The sequence below is a fragment of the Hylobates moloch genome, unplaced genomic scaffold (assembly GCF_009828535.3).
Source record: "Hylobates moloch isolate HMO894 unplaced genomic scaffold, HMol_V3 SCAFFOLD_5, whole genome shotgun sequence".
NCBI classification, from domain to species: Eukaryota; Metazoa; Chordata; class Mammalia; order Primates; family Hylobatidae; genus Hylobates; species Hylobates moloch.
This window is the reverse complement of record NW_026652280.1, coordinates 120962328-120982024: the sequence shown is the minus strand read 5'-3', so window position 1 is coordinate 120982024 and position 19697 is coordinate 120962328.

Sequence of the window (19697 nt, the reverse complement as noted above, 5' to 3'; positions counted from 1 at the left end):
TGGATTAAAATTTTGACTATAAATAAAAAACATAAAACCATAACCTACTAAATTAAATAATAGCTAACCACTTCGGATTGAGGAAAACTTTTCAAAGAAAAATATCAAAGGCAGTTTCCACAGAGAAAATATTTAATAAACTTGAAAACAAAAAAAAAAGGTGTGCCATAAAAAAACACCATAAAGTTAAAAGATGAACATATTGTAATCTTAAATATTTGTACTATATGTGATATAAAAAATTCCCTACTATATAAAAAATAAAGAAATATTTAGTAGTATACATACAATGAGATTTAGCTTTAAGTCTTTTTTTGTAGGATTTAAGATAGAAAATAGAGAAATAAATACAAAGAGTGCAATAAGTAATAAGTATAATAAGATACTACAAGTGGAATTAACACAACAAGCCAACAACTCTCCATATATGTTATTGTTTCAATTAAAAATTTATTAAGCACTTTTTGTCAAAAATAAAACCTTCAACTATCATGGAACTTGTAATGTGTTAGAAAGACAATATTCCGGTAACCCATTGTCATATGGCCAAGTGCTCCAAAAGGTAGTGGTGTAAAACAACAACCATTTTATTGTCCTTGCAGATTCTATAGGTGAGAATTTGGATCAGGCAGAGAGGATGGCTTATCTCAGGTGCCCAGTGTCTGGGGACTTATCTGAGAACACTCTAGAGCTGTAGTCTGGAATCATTTGGACTAGAGGATCCTTCGGATCAGCTGGAATGACCCGAAGGCTAAGCTCAGCTGGGACTGGCGAGCAAAGCCCCTGTGTATGGCCTCGCCATGTGGCCTGGGCTTCTCACAGCACTTAAGCTGGATTATGAGATAAAGCATTCCTACAGTGAACCTTCAAGGAGAACCAAAAAAAGTTGCCAGTCTTTTTATAACCTAGGCCTCAGAAGCCACACAGCATTGCTTGCACCTTACTGTATTAGTTGAAGCAGCCATGAGCTGCCTAGATTCAAAAGGAGGAAAACTAGACTGTGCTTCTTGATGGGGAGTGGCCTGTATAGAAGAGTGTGTGAAACAGAAAATATTGTTAGGACCATCTTTGGAAAATATAACCAGCCACTGAAAATAAGAAAATTAAAGCTAATAGGATGTTATTTTAGACAGTAATAAAGAGTGAGTCTGCTAAGGTGCCTTTTAGAGAATAGGTTTAGAGGTCATCTCAGAAGAAGCCATGTCTAGGCAGAGACGTGGATGATTAAAAAGAATGAATCAGAGGTTGCAGTAAGCCGAGATCATGCCACTGAACTCCAGCCTGGTGACAGAGCAAGACTCTCTCTCAAAACAAAAAAAAAAACACACACACAAAAAAAAAATCATGCAAAGATCTTAGAACACTGCATCCCAGCAGAGGCAATGCTTAATGCAATGGCACTGAAATGAGGGGAAAAAAAATTAGCTTGTTTGAAAAAAATAAAAAGATCAGTGTGTCTAAAATAAAATGAGACTAAAACAGAGAAAGAAAAGAGATAAGGAAAGAAGTAGCAGGGCCCAAACACAAAACAAAACAAAAAGTAAGTAATGCTAATACATACGGAATCTAGTCTAATTGTAATTGGAAGGCATTGGTGAGTTTTAAGCACAGTGATTAAGGCAATTCATTCTTTCACAAAGGTCACTCTTGGGTCTTATAGAAGAGTAATAGTGAAAGCAGGGGGTCTACTGAAATCTAATACAGTAAGCCCAGAGACAGAGGTTAATGACTTGGCCTATGGGGATAATGAAGGAGGTGGTGAGGAGAGGATGGATTGGGAGTGGCATTGGAAAGAAAAAGGGGAATCAAGGATCACAGCATTTGGGAAAGAATTTCTGAGTAAATTGTGGTGCTATGAATTGTGATGGGGAAGCCTTAGGTAGAGGAAACTTTTAGTGGAGAGGAAGTAAAAGTTTTATTTTGAACATGTTAACTTTGGGATAACCCATTAAATGTCTAACATGTTTTATAGGCCAGTAGATATACTGGAAACAATGTCAGGAGAAGAATAGATATATGACATTCTTCTACATCTAGTATATGTGACTCAAAAATACATTAAAATTATGTAATGATTCACATAAAAACAATTATAAAATTCAAGAAATAATAACTTAGAAACATGTTCCTATTTAAATGTTTATAATGCTACACATATGTTCACAAAGTCCATTTTTACTACTAAATCCTGTTCTCTCCCAGACAAATAAGAAAATACAGGAGAACAAGAATGTAGGCCAAAAAGTGCCTGTATTACTAAGCAACAAACTCATTCCCTTACAACATTTAAATTATTAATGTTATCAAAGTCAATGTCCAGAGACTACATTCTGCTTGCAACCTCGTATCATTATTTGACTAAACTCTAAAGAAATACTTCCAGAACAAAATGAACAACCTAGATTATCTTTCTCCCAGGCCCCAAATCCTACCCTCCTATGATTTCCAGAGTGTTTAAGAGGAATGTGTTTGAGGTTGAGAGAGCTGTGTGCTTGCTAGAGTGTATCTCCTAGTCAGCTAAATGGCCTTTAGAACCTGTTTCTTTCCTTCCTGAGGCTTGTGAGCTGAAAGATTTTCTCAGATACACTCCTCTAATAAAAAATGAAGATGTTACATGGTATGTTCTATTCTAGAAAATATTTTTTATTGCAAAAAAGAAATTCAGAAAACATTGTACACTATGTTAAAAGTAGTGAAAAACACCAGGAAACGTAATAACTACTTCTGGTTAAAAAGAAAAATCATTAATAAAAGATTAATAAAGTAAGATTCAATCATTTTTTAAAATACAGTATTCAGAACTTTTAATTACATAGATGCATACTTTGATATCGTTATGGATGATTGCTACAAAAATACTTTATAATTAAAAATGCAGCTTAGCATAGTGGTTAGGAGCAGAGCAGTTTCTGTAGTCAGACATCCTGAGTTTGAATCCTAGCTGTGCTTACTGCCAGCAATATAAACTTGGTCAGTTTAAATTATCAGATTAAATTATCTGTGCCTCTGTTTCCATATATTTAAAATTATTGTCACATTAATAATTAATAGAAATAAATATTAATAGAACCTTCCTCGGAGGGTTGTTTGGGGGTACCGAATATTTACATATTTTAATAGGAGTAAAGCACTTAGAACAGGAAACGGCACATAGTATGCACTATGCCAGCTAGGCCTATATATTAGCTATTATTATTTCTTCTCATTCTTACCCCTTAATCTGCATGCTATTTAAGAGAATATTACATGTCATATGATCACATTGACCACATAGATCCTCCAGCTTTCAAAAACCACATAGATACTTCAGTTTAGGAATTCTAAATGAAAAGCATAGAATACTGAGTTTAAATGCCCATCCTACATTTAGTGGTGACAATGACCTTATGCAGAATATTACAGGGGATGGGTGGAAAATGACGTTAATTTTTTCTTAGAAATATAAGAATTGCTACTTTGCTCCCTATTTACCTGTTAACAAATGTGTCAAGAATAAGTAAATAATATCTGAGGACTGCTTTGAGTGCCTAATAAAGTGTATATATCTACTCTACACCAAGCACTAGGCTGAGTGTTATATAGGTAATACATCCTTCAATTCTCATAACAACTCTAAATGAGATGTATTATTTGACCCATTTTACAAATAAAGAAACCACTCAAGAAGATAAATGTATGCCCTAAGTCCCACAGATGGCAAAAAATGACACTGAGATTTGACTCCAAGATCCATGCCTACATATGGCAATAATTATTCCAAAATATAAAAAAAAGAAAGTCATAGTATATCTTGCTCTATTAAAGTGTCTAGAATTATATAAGAGCAGTTTCTCATTTGGTTTGCAAATAGCAGTTATTCTACACGAGATGGTGAATTTTGGCCTCATTCATTAAAAGAGAATATTTTAACTGAGTAAAAGACAGGAAAGTATATTTCAGTACAAATAGCCTTGAATTGGAGGACAAGTGACTTTAATATCTATGGGAGTTTGGACGGGCACAGTGGCTCATGCTTGTAATCCCAGCACTTTGGGAGGCCGAGGCAGGCAGATCACTTGAGGTCAGGAGTTCAAGACCAGCCTGGCCAATATGGTGAAACCCCATTTCTACTAAAAATACAAAAATTAGCTAGGCATGGTGGCATGTCTCTGTAATCCCAGCTACTCAGGAGGTTGAGGCAGAATAATTGCTTGGACCCAGGAGGAGGAGGTTGCAGCGAGCCAAGACTGTGCCACTGCACTCCAACCTGGGCAACAGAGCGAGACTCCATCTCGAAAAAAAAAAAAAGAAGAAAAAACATATGGGAGTTTGAAGTGTTAAAACAAAAACTTTAGACAATTTAAATTTAGCATAATTCACCTGAGCAAAGAATGATTTATGAATCAAGCAACACTCAGAACCAGGAGAGGTTCAGAGAGCTCCACTCAGCAAAGTGGACAGGCAGTATTTGTAGACAGAAAAAGGAAGTGACACAGAGAAACAGTGTGATTGGTTACAGCTCAGCATTTCCCTTATTTGGACATGGTGTGATGAAGTTTTTGCCTTACACTGACTGGTCTGATCAGTTGGCAGCCTGTGATTGGTTAAAACTTGGCTGCTATAATTGGCTGAGACTTAGCTATTTGTTACAAGTATATACTCTTAGTTAGGTTGCAATTTGTTTATACTAAGTTTGGTTGCAGTTCATTAGGTAAAGAGAGAGCTTTAGGCCAAGTTTAATTTAATTTAACAGAGGATAATTATTTAAACATTAATAGATCTCAGTTTCCTCAGTTTTAAAGGAGGATGCTATACACAGATTTCTACACTATTATACAGACAATGACACTCAGAAAAGATCGGTGAATGGATTTGTTTTGTACAATAGTCTTGGAATTCTGTAAAGTGTGTCTTTAGAAAAGGGTGTACTTTTTTTAACATTGCATTAGATAATTTCTACAGGGTTAATTATCCATAAGGATAAGGAAACTTCTCTGTCAGGTAAAATGTTTAACTTTTTCTGTTAATCTCCTCACATAATATTTCCTGAAACCATGCTGTGTATTTATTATTATTCCACTATTATTGAAAGGAAACTCAAGTCCAAAAACATACATAAAATATCCAAGATACAGAGCCAATAAACAATAGAGCTAGGTTTCAGACTCAGATCTGTTGGAATCCACATTATTTTCACTACACTTAATGTGCACTTCTATATGGCTACTAAAAAGTTTCAAGGTTGAGTTGGTTGAGTTAATTCTCTTGATAAAAGAGGCATCTTTTTAGAGGATGAACTCCCCCCAAATAAGTGATTATTGTCTTATGAATGTATACATTGTTAGCTACTTGAAAAATCTATTATACTGACTGTTCATAGCTCTTGCATTTGAAATGTTACTGTCTTAGTCATTTCCTTAGCATTTACTAAACATAATCCTATTTTCTGATTGTTTATCTGGCACTTCCCAGGATACTCACTGAAATGCAAGCTGCTTCATCTGGAAGATAATACTTCATGGTCTATCAAATGAATGCAAATGGTAACAGACTCGAACTCAGCCTCTGCTATGGAAATACTACACTTAAGCTAACATAATGCAATCCTTCATGTAGCCACTCACTTTGATGAGAGCTAAATCCTGTCTTCTCAAAGAGATGGCTGTGTGATTAAATGATTACATGGGTCTTCTAGTTTGCACAGTTTTATCCTCTTCATGTATGAGTTTTTATATCTTCAGTAGTGATTACTGTATTCTTTTTACCTGAAAATTTCACTGTTCTCTCACACAGAGACAACGAAAATGCAGAATATCTTGAGAATTGTAAGAGCAAAAACAGAAACAAAAAATACTTCTATTTATAAGTTTGAAACAAAAGTTCTTGCTACCTACAGAATTTTTTGCATTTGACTTAATTGTCATTATTAATACAAATTCTTAAGGCCTTACATCAGCTGTTGAACTTACTGAGTCCTAGACTTTTCTGAAAAGTTTATTATTACTTGCCACATTTGGGAATTGTGTCTGTATCTAATCTTATCTGATGATCAAAATGTGAAACCACATTTAGCCTTTGAATAGCAAGTTCACTAATGTTGATAGCTAAAATCACAGTGAGGAAAACCTAAAATCTGCCCTCTGACTTGATACAAGAGCATCACACCCATTAACCTAATAAGGGATAAGGTACATGAATACTCTTGAGAGTTCCATGACGTTATCCCTCCAAAATGACCAAAGGTGACCTTTAGGTTCCTCTGGATTGTAAGGGCATTAGTCTTCTTTTCACAATATATTCTGTATAGAGTGACTTCTCTTCAAAGACTTCTTCTTACAAGAAAAGACTTTCCAAATCTCCTCTCCCCTAGGAATATATTTCTCTCTTCTTCCCCAAATCAAGACATGAGAAATACTTTTAAAGTGTTCCCCAAGTTCTAAAAAAAAAAGAATCTGTTTTTATTTGCTTTCAAAGAGAGAAACTGTAAAATGTTTAGAAATTGTATTACATGTGCTTATTTTCAATTTCTTTAATTCTAGAAATCTTTTCTATTTTTTGAATGAAAAGTACTCTCAAAAGAAAAAAGTAAATAAGATATTATATAACATATGGCACATGGCAGGAAAAATCACTGTTACTAAGATGCCTTCTTTAGAGGAGTATTAGGGTTTCTTGCTGTTGGCTGCTGCTGCTCGTTTTAATTCTAGTAGCAACTAATTTGTACAGATTTAAACTACAAACTCCCTTCTACTGCGTGTACAGTAGCTGATATCTTTACTCAAGTCTTACAGTTTCAGCTGCTGATTTATTTTATTTTATTTAGCCTGGTTCCTTGGCATTTCCCATAGGCTTGCATAAAATAGGGTCTGCCAAGGATTTGAAGAGAGTATATACAATGATCCCTCAATATCCATGTGGTTTGATTCCAGGACCCCTGAGGATATAAAAACCCACATATGGGCAGGGTGTGGTGGCTCACACCTGTAATCTTAGCACTTTGGGAGGTCGAGGTGGGTGGATCACCTGAGGAGGGGAGTTCGAGACCAGCCTGAGCAACATGGAGAAACCCCGTCTCTACTAAAAAATAGAAAATTAACTGGGCTTGGTGGCACATGCCTGTAATCGCAGGTACTCGGGAGGCTGAGGCAGGATAATTGCTTGAACCCGGGAGGCAGAGGGTGCAGTGAGCTGAGATCGTGCCATGGCACTCCACCCTGGGCAACAAGAGGGAAACCCTGTCTAAAAATAAAGAAAAAACATCCACATATATTCAAGTCCCTTACATACAATTATTTAGTATTTGCATTTAACCTATGCACATCCTTTACATACTTTAAATAATCACCAGATCATCTCTTTCACTATAGCATATACAACGTTAATGCTACGTTAACAGTTGTTAGCATTATTTTTCATTGTTGTACAGTTAATTTTTTCAAATAATATTGAAATGTGACCTCTGTGGATTTGAAACCCATGAAAATAAAGAGCTGATTTTACTCATATTTAGTGTCTCACCATCTCTGAGGCTTTCTTGATTACTGGAAATCCACTCTCAATTTATTGTTTCTTTGTCAACTTTTTGTGTTGTCTTCCTATATCTTAAACCTGTAAGACTTCAACTTCCTGCTGACCAAGTTGTAGATGAGTTGGAGAATGTGGTCAATTAAAAAGGAAAAAAAAAAAAAACTGGTCTCTACTAAAAATACAAAAAACTACCCGGGCGTGGTGGCGGGCGACTGTAGTCCCAGCTACTTAGGAGACTGAGGCAGGAGAATGGCGTGAACCTGGGAGGCGGAGCTTGCAGTGAGCCGAGATCGCGCCACTGCACTCCAGCCTGGGCTACAGAGTGAGACTCCACCTCAAAAAAAAAAAAAAAGGAAGAAGATACGCAGTGGATCAAATTCACACATTTCAACTTACATCTTTTCTAGGTTCTCCTTGTTTTTGTTTGATTTTGTTTTTCTAGTTGAAATATTTCAAGAATAACTCTACTTTGGTTTCTGTCTTCTTTCTAATGTTTTTTCCAGGTCTTTTCACAGTTGTTTTGTAATAATATATATTTTTCAAGATTTCACCTCTTATCTGTAGGAGAACTGACTCACCTCTTCATTCTACCATTTTTCCATTACAGAAGATTTTTAAATTTGGCTTTCTTATATGAGAGAAATCATCTGCTCTTTTGTTAGAACACACAGTTAATTTTGAGTTTCTGTCACTCACAGATGGAAGGATTAAATGAATTGATATCTTTACCATGCTTAGGACAGTGTTTGGCTGTTATCAGTTATCAGTATATGTTACCTATCTTCTTAATTGTTTGTTTTAGAGTTTTCCAAAGACATAGAATTGTTGGTATAAGATATATAGAGATCTATAAGAGGACATTTATTATAAGAATTGGCTCACATGATTATGGTGGCCAAAAAGTCCTATAATGTGCCCTGTCTGCAAGCTGGAAAATCAGGAAAGCCAGACGTGTAATTCAGTTTGAGTTTGAAGGCCTGCAAAGCAGAGGAGCTGATGATGTAACTTCCAGTTTGTGGCCACAGTCTGCCAAAGGTGGGGACCTGGCTGGTGTAAGTCCCTGACACCTAACCGGTAGCTCCTGTATTTGAGGGAAGGGGAAGGTAGACGCCTCAACTAAAGAAGTGAAAGAGAATTCACCCTTCATCTCACTCTCTTCCTATTCCGCCCCAGAAGGACAGGTTGAATGATGCATGCCCACACTGGTGACAGTGAGTCATACTTATTCAGTCTGTGAATTCGAATGCTAGTTTATTCTGGTAAACCCTCTCAGACGCACTTCGAAATAATGTTGTAGCAGGTATCTGGGCATCCCTTAGCCCAGCCAAGCTGATTTATAAAATTTACCATTGCATTATTATTATTGCAGTTTTATCCAAGCCCATGAACCACTCCTGCTCTACAGTTAAGAATGCTCTTGTTACTTATCCACAAGTTCAAGGAACTTCCTACATGCTAGGAATGGAACTGTAAAGATAAGAAGATACTGAGTTTGTCTGTGTCTCTGCTCACCATACAAACTCTTTATATTTCATATTCCAGATCAAATGCTAACTTCTAGGGGAAACCTTTCCATAATTTCTTAGGCAACCTTTTTTCCCTTTTAACATACTTCTGTTTTACCAGTTATCTTATTATATTATAATTTTTTGTTTATTTTTTTATTATTATTTTGAGATGGAGTCTCACTCTGTTGCCCAGGCTGGAGTGCAGTGGCGCAAATCTCAGCTCACTGCAACCTCCACCTCTCAGGTTCCAAGCAATTCTCCTGCCTCAGCCTCCCAAGCAGCTGGGATTACAGGCACATGCCACGAAGCCCGGCTAATCTTTTTGTATTTTTAGTAGAGACAGGGTTTCACCATATTGGCCATGCTAGTCTTGAACTCCTGACCTTGTGATCTGCCCGCCTCAGTCTCCCAAAGTGCTGGGATTACAGGCATGAGCCACTGCACCCGGACTTTTTTTAAAAATACAGGTTATAATGTAATTTCAGGCAAGCAGTTTCTCTGTCTTCTGTGTCCGTACACCTGAGTATTCAAGGTTTCGTTTTTATACTCTATGCAAATTTTCCCTGCTATGGGGATCATAATTAGTTTTATTAGATTTTTTTATTCATTTATAATATTTTTTCATATGCCTAAAATACTTTCTTAGTTCTTCAGAAATTTCAAATCTACTCAATTTTTATGGGTTAATGAATTGAACAGCTGGCTCATATCACTCATTACCCTCTGAGAAGGTGACATCGTTTCTATGTTCTGGGAATATTTCATATTTTTAAAATCTATGATAACATTCTTTACCCTTCAACTTGATAAATACTGCTTTTTACTCTCTTACAGCCAAACATCCACACAAAGATAATATTTTTTTCAATCAAAAGCACTCAAATTCCCTCGATGATCACTGGAGGCTCTTTTTTAAACATTACCATAACTTGTGATTTTGGCTCCATCATAAGAGTTTTATGCTTCTTGCTCCAAACAATGCTTTTTGGGGGTGAAATTAGATGTTTTTCAATTCTTCTCTTTCGTATGCCACACTATATTTCAGACAATCTCTGACTCACACTCAGCAAATACTCTCCAGTTATAAATCCCAGGACTGTGTTTCTCAAGTTATCATTGATTACATATTATTATTACTTTTTAATCTGCAATCCAATGCATTCCAATACTTTTGTAAAATGCTCTAAAATTAATTGCTATAAAAATATCATGCACTTGCATGGTGCAACAATGTCAAGCTGCCATGAAAGTTTTTAAAAGCGTACTCTAAATGTCAGTACATAATTGGTCTGAGAAACACACACTGAGTAGCAATGGCCCTGCATACGCCTACAGAAACTGGTCAAAAGGAATGGGAATAAAATCTTTATTTCAATGAGGGCCTCATAATTTATGTTTCTGACACTGCTTTCATCCTATGATATGGTCTCACCGTAACCAAAATTATCATCGTTGAATTTGTTGCTATCCATTTGACAGAGATGACGTTAAATCAATTCCAATTCATCTGATAATTAGACCGACCTTAGAGGCTCATGTTGATCATATGAGTGTTTAAAGAGTATGTGGAATATATTCATAGTTTTTGAAAATCAATATGTGGAGTATTCTGGCTTGACTCTCATATTTATCAAGTACAGAGTGGTATTTTGCAGAAATATTTTCTCATCAAAATATGAGAAACATTTCATTAAGCTATATTTGCATTAATTTAGTAGTTAATGGCATCTCATATCACAAGAGCTGGATGAGCCAACACCCCAGAGGTCTTTTTTACCCCCGTTAGCAATGACATCTTCATTTCTTTGCTATAAAAATTCACTACAGGAAAGCATGTTCTCATTAAAATAAATATATCTTCCCATTGGTTTCCAAGTTGGGATTCTAAGGCCTACGCAAATAATCAATTTGGAAGATTTTCCATAGTCCCTGTTACTGTATATTGTTAAATGAAATGAAATGATCTTCTCTGTAATGTGCAACCTCAAAACAAGATAGATAGGTATTTCTTACCATGGCTGTCTCAAATAAACCAGTGACAAACACCTTTATTGTTAGAATTCAGAGTCCAGCCAGAAATAGACATGAATTTTCAGTTCTGACCAATTTATCTGGGTGAAACCCAGAGTAATTTTTTTCCTTCCAAGTACTATTTAGCTAGAGATTGCTTTTGTCACATCTGAATGAATTATAACCACTAATTTGATCTTTTAAACGTTTATCAAAGTAAAATTCACTACTGCTTCTCTAAGCCCCAAATTATAAAATATTTTTTCAGATCTTTCAGATGCAAACCAAAAAGGAATATTGTTTGTTCTTTGAGATTTTACTTTTTAACTTGTGATGTGAAAATCTTGAATATTATCAGAATTTGTAAGTGGGGGTTTAAAGTGAAGATCATGGATGAGGGAGTTGTCTTTGTTTGGCTGGTATTCTTTTTTTTTTTTTTTTTTTTTTTTTTTGAGACGGAGTCTCTCTCTTTCACCCAGGCGGGACTGCAGTGGCGCTATCTTGGCTCACTGCAAGCTCTGCCTCCCGGGTTCACGCCATTCTCCTGCCTCAGCCTCCGGAGTAGCTGGGACTACAGGCGCCTGCCGTCACGCCGGGCTAATGTTTTGTATTTTTAGTAGAGACGGGGTTTCACCGTGTTAGCCAGGATGGTCTCGATCTCCTGACCTCGTGATCCAGCTGCCTCCGCCTCCCAAAGTGCTGGGATTACGGCGTGAGCCACCGCGCCCGGCCTATTTGCCTAAAATTCTTGATTTGGCTTTAGCACAGTTTATCTGCATATGATCAGATGCTTTGATATATTCCTTCAACTATGGGCAATTTTAATAAAATTCTCTTGAATGCTTCATTCTTTAAACAAATATCTACTGAGCACCTAATATAGAATAGAAACTGAAACAGTAAAACAACACAAAATGTAACAACACCAGCACCACCACTACCAACAACGAAAAGACAGGTAATACTCCCAATTTCCATCCCTGGCTTGTAGGGATTACATTCCAGGAGTGGTAAACGGACAACCAACAAATCGGTATATTTAAGGAGAAAAATAATACAAGAAAAGAGATTGGGCATTCTGGGTGTGAGGGAGTATGTGAGCCATAAAGGTTTGCAACTTTTGAGATGCCTTTGACCTTGCCCTTTGATGAATGTCCTACCTCTAGATCGTCCCTTCATCTCTGTCTTGAATCAAGCTTCACATTTCAGAGTGTGAAATCTGGCTTCCTGAGCAACTACAAATGGGGGTGGAGGGCACAATCACAAAATGCTGGAAGAGTGAGCAACTCTTAAAGTCTACCTTGACCAATGGGAGATGGAAGAGAGCTGCGCATATAAATCCCTCTTCATTTTCATTCTTGTGCACAAATCCGATAAACAGTTTCTCTTCAGAGGCTTCCAGATAAGCCTTCCATGCCAAGTGAACACCTATTCTTAGCAACCTGCTTTGTCTCTTCAAGGCTTATTGTGAAGACTAACATAATATAAAGCCAATAAAACCTCTCTGCTTATCCTACGCATTATCTACCTCATTGTTTCTCTTAACTTTCAAACAAATATTCCCAAAATCTATACTCATATATGCTGAATTCACTTTTTCTTCTCTTCTCTCTTGAACCTGTTCTAATCATAGCTTTATTCCCACAATTCCTTGGAGACCACTGTGGTCAAAATTACCAGCACAGAAGGAATATTGATGGTGCAGAAGAGAGGAGAAGAGATTGTTGGAATTCATAGAGTCTCCTTTTCTGAGGGTTTCTGAAAATAAGATAAATTCTCAACATCATGTGTTAGCTTGGGAGTGAGTCTCTGTGAAGACAAATGGTGCTCATATGTGAACTCTCCTATTCTTTGTATAAAATAGACCATGACACAAATGAAGAAGAATTATTTTAGTAATCATTTAGTTCACACACCATTTGTAGACTCAACTTCAAGGGTCATTCAAGTCTCATATTCCATTAGTCATACATGTAAAAGGAAGGAATGTATTTCTGATGCATTAAATCAGAAAGGCAAGAAAATGTCATTTTCTGGATTCTAAGTCTAATAAAATGTGTAAAAGAAAAAGCATCAGAGTAAACCAGTAATAATAGTAATAGTAATAATAACTTGCACATAAGTGTGTATATACATATACATATAATTTATCCTCATGATGAAACCTTTTGAGAATTATCATGAATTTGCACATGATGGCAGTGAAGCATACGGATATTACATAGCCAGTAAGAGACATTATTTATAAATTAATTGAGATGCTTTCTGTCTTAAGCTTTCATTTAGATTTAGCAGTTCTAAAGTCCATAAAAATGTTTTATAATATTATGCACTAACAACTACTAAGTGGAATGGAGCACTGCCATTTCTTACTAATTCAGAACAGTGCAATAGAATCAATTTAATCTATCTCCAAAGAAATGTTGCATGATAAAATCTAGTTCTTCTGCTCACATTTAAAATGTCTAATATTTTTTTTACAACTTTTATAACTCAGTTTAACTATAGGCTAATTGTTTTAATCACTGTAACTTCAAGTTATATGAATTACTTGGCCATAATTAAGCAATATGACACGACAAGCAGTGCCTTTCAGGATGACTGTAGGATATTATAGTTTCATAATAAACTCCAATGATGTTCCATCTTAATTACACACATTAATAGATTCTGTACACATTTAATTATCTGCTACATTTATATTCCCATAACTTTAAACAGTTCTGCTTTAATATAACCAGTCTTCAAACAAATTCACTAATGGGGCATAATAACCAAGTTATCACTGTACTTTAGGAAGAAAACCACCCATTGATATATGCACTTTTTTATAGTTATACAGGTAAAAAATTAAGTGATTAAATCTTATAGCTACATCAAAACATATATTTATGTAAATTTAAAAGATAAATTCTGTTCTACTTCCGAAATATGGCAGATATTAATGTAGAATTATGAATAAAATAATCATATATAAATAATGACGTGCTTTATTTGCATTTTTGGAGAATTACCTATTTATATGAATAGTAAAACCTGGATTTAAAACATTTATTAAATAGTAGAGATTTAACCTAAAATTTTTTACTATAGTAAATTTTCTAAATTTTTTGAGTCCCTGTTTCATTGACATAAATTCTCCCTAGTGATATAATTTCCTCCAAAACATCTCTAGAAACTTATATCAAGCTATCAGATCTCTCTGGAGAAGTGTTAAAAGACATCCTTGGTCTCACTAAATTTTTTACAAGGTTTTTTGTTCCCTCTCCTTTTCTAAATATTTATCAGTACCATCAAATTTACTTGGTAATAATTTGAAAATATTCAACCTTGTTTTCTTTCCAATTTTTACTGCAATGTCATTAGTTCAAAAAACTATTTATTTATTTATTTATTTATTTATTTATTTTATTTTATTTTATTTTTGTTTGAGACCGAGTCTTGCTCTGTCACCCAGGCTGGAGTGCAGTGGTGCAATCTCGGCTCACTGCAAGCTCCACCTCCCGAGTTCACGCCATTCTCCTGCCTCAGCCTCTCCGAGTAGCTGGGACTACAGGCGCCCACCACCACGCCTGGCTAATGTTTTGTATTTTTAGTAGAGACGGGGTTTCACCATGGTCTCGATCTCCTGACCTTGTGATTCGCCCTCCTCGGCCTCCCAAAGTGCTGGGATTACAAGCGTGAGCCACCGCGCCCGGCCCCAAAAAACAATTTAAATATTTGCAATAGTGTTCTTAACAGTGGTCCCTAAGTGTGGGTTTTCAGTTTTTTTCCACAGAGCTCATACTAATTTTCAGGGCCACCAGAAATATCTGAGTTTGTGGTTCTCCACAAACTTGTCAATAAAAAGTGTTGTCATTCCATTAATTATTCATCAATTTTTATATGCAATATATGGTAGCTCAGTGTTATAATTTGCATTTCTCTAATTATGAGGAAGGTTTAATTTTTAATTCTTAAAAACCTTTTTATATGTTTTATAAAATGTGTGTTTATGTCTATTTCTAGTCTTTCTATTATTTTCTAAAGTATGTCTATTCAGACAGTAGTATAAAATATTTTAGTCATAAAATTTTTAGTATATTTTGTCTGAAAGGATTATATCCCTTCATGAGTTTTTTTTTCCCATTGTTTCCTTTTCTTTTCTCGTGTGTTTGCTTTTATTTATATAAACTTATATCCACAGAAAATACATTGTTGCTATATTTATTTGGATAGTGCAACATTTATAAATTAACTTAAGCAGAACTAAAATCTTTATGATGCTTTTGATTCTAGCTAAAAACAAGAAAAAATTATTTACATTTGTACAATTTTAATTTTGTATCTTTCAAAAGTTTAAATTTTTTCTGTGTTAATAGAGTTTTTGAACATTTGTTAATTATATTTCTAAATATTTTATCTTTGTTATTGTTATTGTAAATTCGATTCTCTGCCATTATATCCTTTGACTGGTTATTAATTTTGTATATGAAAGATATGGATTTCTGTATGTTAATTTTATACTCTATTTTACTACATTCTGACATTTCTTGAGATAGTTTTATCATTTATTTGTTTTTCAGGTTTACTGTTATATTGTATGAAAACAGAGATAGTTTTACTTCTTTTCCAACTATTATTCTTCTAATAGATTTGCTTAATGCACTGTTAAATATTTTCACTACAATACTGATTAGTAGTGGGGATTGTTCCTAATCTTAGTGGAAATGTTTCTATTGTTTCTATGTTACATAAGATGGAGGATTATATTGTCTTTCTTTTTCACTCTGTAGTCAACCGATGCTTTATATAATACTAATTAAAAATATAATTTTGATTTATTCAGTTAATAAATATATTTTCTTCTACTTCATTAATTTCTGCTTTCATCTTTACTATTGCCTCTCATATTTTCTTTTGGTATGTTTTGTTGTTTCTGCACTTTTGGTTTTAGAAATTATTTCAATTATTTTTATTCTTTAATTTTAAAAATACAGGTATATGGGGCTAGCATTTTTATGTAATCACTGCTTTAAATGTATTTCATAGATGATGATACGTGTATTTTTACTACTGCTGTTTTTAGGAATCTAATTTTTTAATTTAAAATTTAAATTTTTACATTTTTATATTTCTCTTTTCAAACAAGTTTTGTTTAACAGACTATTAGTCCTTTTTATAAGGTTAATAATTTCCAGCCTATAGCACTGCGATAAGAAAATGTTGAAAATTTTTCCACATTTTGGAATTCATTAATGTTTTCACTATTGTCTAATAAACTTTTGGAATTCATTAATGTTTTCACTATTGTCTAATAAACTTTTGGAATTCATTAATGTTTTCACTATTGTCTAATACACTATCAATTTTGTAACTGTTTCATATACACTTGAGAAGAAGGTGTATTTTTCATAACCAGCGTGTAATGTTCAATATATGTCCATATGCTTTGTGTTATTGATGATGTTTATCTCTTCTATAAGTTTTCTTTTTGTCCATTTGAAATAATGTGTATTGAAAGTAGCATGTTGCTCTTATCATGCTTCTATGTCTTCTCAAATCTATTTAGACTTTTTGCTGATAAAGTAGGTATTTTGTTGTTTAATACAAACATATTTATGTGTTATTTTTTATTTTGGATTGTGTTTTCTTGCATTAAAAGTGTATCTCCTTCTTGTGCTTATGGGCATAAATATGGTATGCAAAATTCTTAGATGGCTGCCAAGAGTCTAATTCCCTGTTGTATTTGCCCTACACAGTACTTTCCCCTTGAGTATGGGCAGGACCTTTGAATATTATGGGCCATCACTCATAAAATTAGATTATGCTTTATGGAGAAACAGATATTGAAGATATAATTAAGGTCTCTAATCTAATAGAGTTTGAGCTAATCAAAAGGAAGATTATCCCAGTTAGAACTGATCTAATCAGGTAAGCCTTTAAAAAAGACAGGAAGCAGAAGCAACCTGCCCTGTTTTGGAGAGAATCTGGTGACAGGAAAGAGCGGGTAAGAATGGCTCCCAGTTGATAATCAACAAAATAGGGACCTCAGTTTTATGATTACAAGAAGCTGAATTATTTTAACAACAACAACAAAAAAAAACTTGCAGAAGGTTCTTAAGGAGATTGCAGCCTCAGCCAACACCATTATTTAAGCTGTGTGAGAAATGAAACAGAGAATTCCAACCTACACAACTGTGAGGTAATAAAGGTATCTTGTTTTTTAACCGTGATAAAATATCTACATCAAACTTACTGTTTTAACCATTTTTAAGTGTATAGCTCAGTAGAATTAAATACATTCACACTGCTGCAAATCACCACTACCATCTCCAGAACTGAAACTGTGTGTCCACTAAACAAGAGTTCCTCAACATCTTTCCACTGGACAACTGGTAACCACTCTTCTACTTTCTGTCTATGATTTTTAACTCTTATATGTATCTAGTATAAGTGGAATCATGTAAAATTTGTAACTTTATGTCTGGCTTATTTCACTTACCATAATGTCTTCAAGATTCATCCACGTTGTGACATATATCTTTTAAGGATGATTAATATCACATTGTCTATGTATCACATTTTATTTGTCTATTTATTGATCTTTAAATAAATATTTGAATTGTTTCCTCCTTTTGGCTACTATGAATAATACTCCAATGAACATTGGTGTACAAGTGCCTGTTTGTGTCCCTGCATTTAACTCTTTTGTAGGTACATACCTCAAACAGGAATCACTGGACCATAGAGTATTTTGATGTTTAATTTTTTGAAAAATCACCATATGGTTTCCACAGCAGCTGCACCATTTTACATTCCCACCAGCAATGTGTGAGTATTCCAGTTTCCCGAGAGTGGTTATTTTCTGTTGGTTGTTCTTAATTTTGTTTTTTGTTTTGGGATAATAGCCATATTAATAAGTATAAAGTGGTATCGCATTGTGAGTTTTAGTTGCATTTCCTCATGAAGACTGATGTCGAGCATCTTTTCTGTGCTTATTGACCATTTGTTGTATTCTTTGAAGACTTGTCTATTCAATTCCTTTGTCAATTTTTTAAAACTGGTTTGTTTCTTATTGTTGAGTTGGGGTCTTTATATGTTCTGGATATTAATCTCTAACCAGATATAAAATTTGCAAATATGTTTCTCTATTCCACAGGTTGCCTTTTTATTCTCTTAATAATGTCTTTTGCTGCACGAAAGTTTTAAATTTTGATATAATCCCATTTATCTATTTTTTCTTTTGTTACTTATGCCTTTAGTGTCATATTCAAGAAATAATTGCCAAATCCAGTGTGAAGAAGCTATTCCTCTATGCTTTTTTTCTAAGAGTCTTATGTTTTTAGTTCTTACATTTAGGTCATAATTCCATTTTTAGTTAATTTTAATATGATGTAAGGTAAGGACCCAACTTCCCAACACCATTTGTTGAAAAGATTTTTGTTTCCTACTTAATGGTCTTGGCATCACTGTCAAAAATTATTTGGCTATATACATGAAGTTGTATTACTGGGCTCTCTATTCTATTCCATTGATCTATATTCCTGTCTTTATGCCAGCACCACATTGTTTTGATTACTCTAGCTTTGTACTATCTTTGAAATCAGGAAGTATAAGTCTTCCAACTTTGTGCTTTTTCAAATTATTTTGACATCTGGGGTGGTCCCTTTAGGTTTTCTATGAATTTTATAATCAGTTTTTACTATTTCTGCAGAAAAAGAAAAGATTGGGATTTGGGTGGGATTTGCATTGAATCTTTAGATCACTTTAGGTAGTATAAACATCTTAACAACATTTAGTCTTCCAGCCCATAAACATGGGATGTGTTTTCATTTATTTAAATCTTTAATTTATTTCAATAATATATTGTAGTTTTTACTGTGCAAGGCTTTCACCTACTTAAGTTAATCCCTAAGTATGTATTCTTTTTGATGTTATTGTAAATGGAATTGTTTTCATAATATACTGTTCAGATTGTTAGTGTATAGAAATGCACTGGGTATTTGTGTGTTGACTTTGTATACTACTGTGCTATATTTGTGTATTAGTTCTAACAGGTTTTCTTTTGGAGATGTTTAAGGTTTTACTCATATAAGACCTTACCATTTATGAACAAAGATTATTTTACATCTCCTTTTTCAATTTGTACTTTTCCTTCCTTCCTTCCTTCCTTCCCTCCCTCCCTCCTTCCTTTTTTTTTTTTCAAGGTCTCACTCTGTCACCCAGACTGGAATGTAGTGGCATGATCATGGCTCACTGTAACTTCAATCTCCCAGGCTCAAATGATCCTCCTGCTTCAGCCTTCCAAGTAGCTGGGACTGCAGGCATGCACCACCCACACATGACTAATTTTTTTTAAGATTTTTAAAATTTTTGTAGAGACAGGGCCTGACAATGTTGCCCAGGCTGATCTCAACCTCCTGGATTCAAGCAATCCTCCTGCCTAGGCCTCCCAAAGTGATGAGATTACAAGTGTGAGCTATCAAGCCCAGACCATTTTTATTCTTTATTCTTGCCTAATTGCTCTGGCTGGGACTTCCAGTGTTATGTTTAATAGAAGTGGTAAAAATAGGCATCCTTACCTTTATCTTGATCTTAGAGGAAAATATTTCAGTCTTTCACTGTTGAATATAATGTTTGTCAATTTTTCCTATAGGGCCAATATCTATTCTTTTCATCTACCAAATTTAT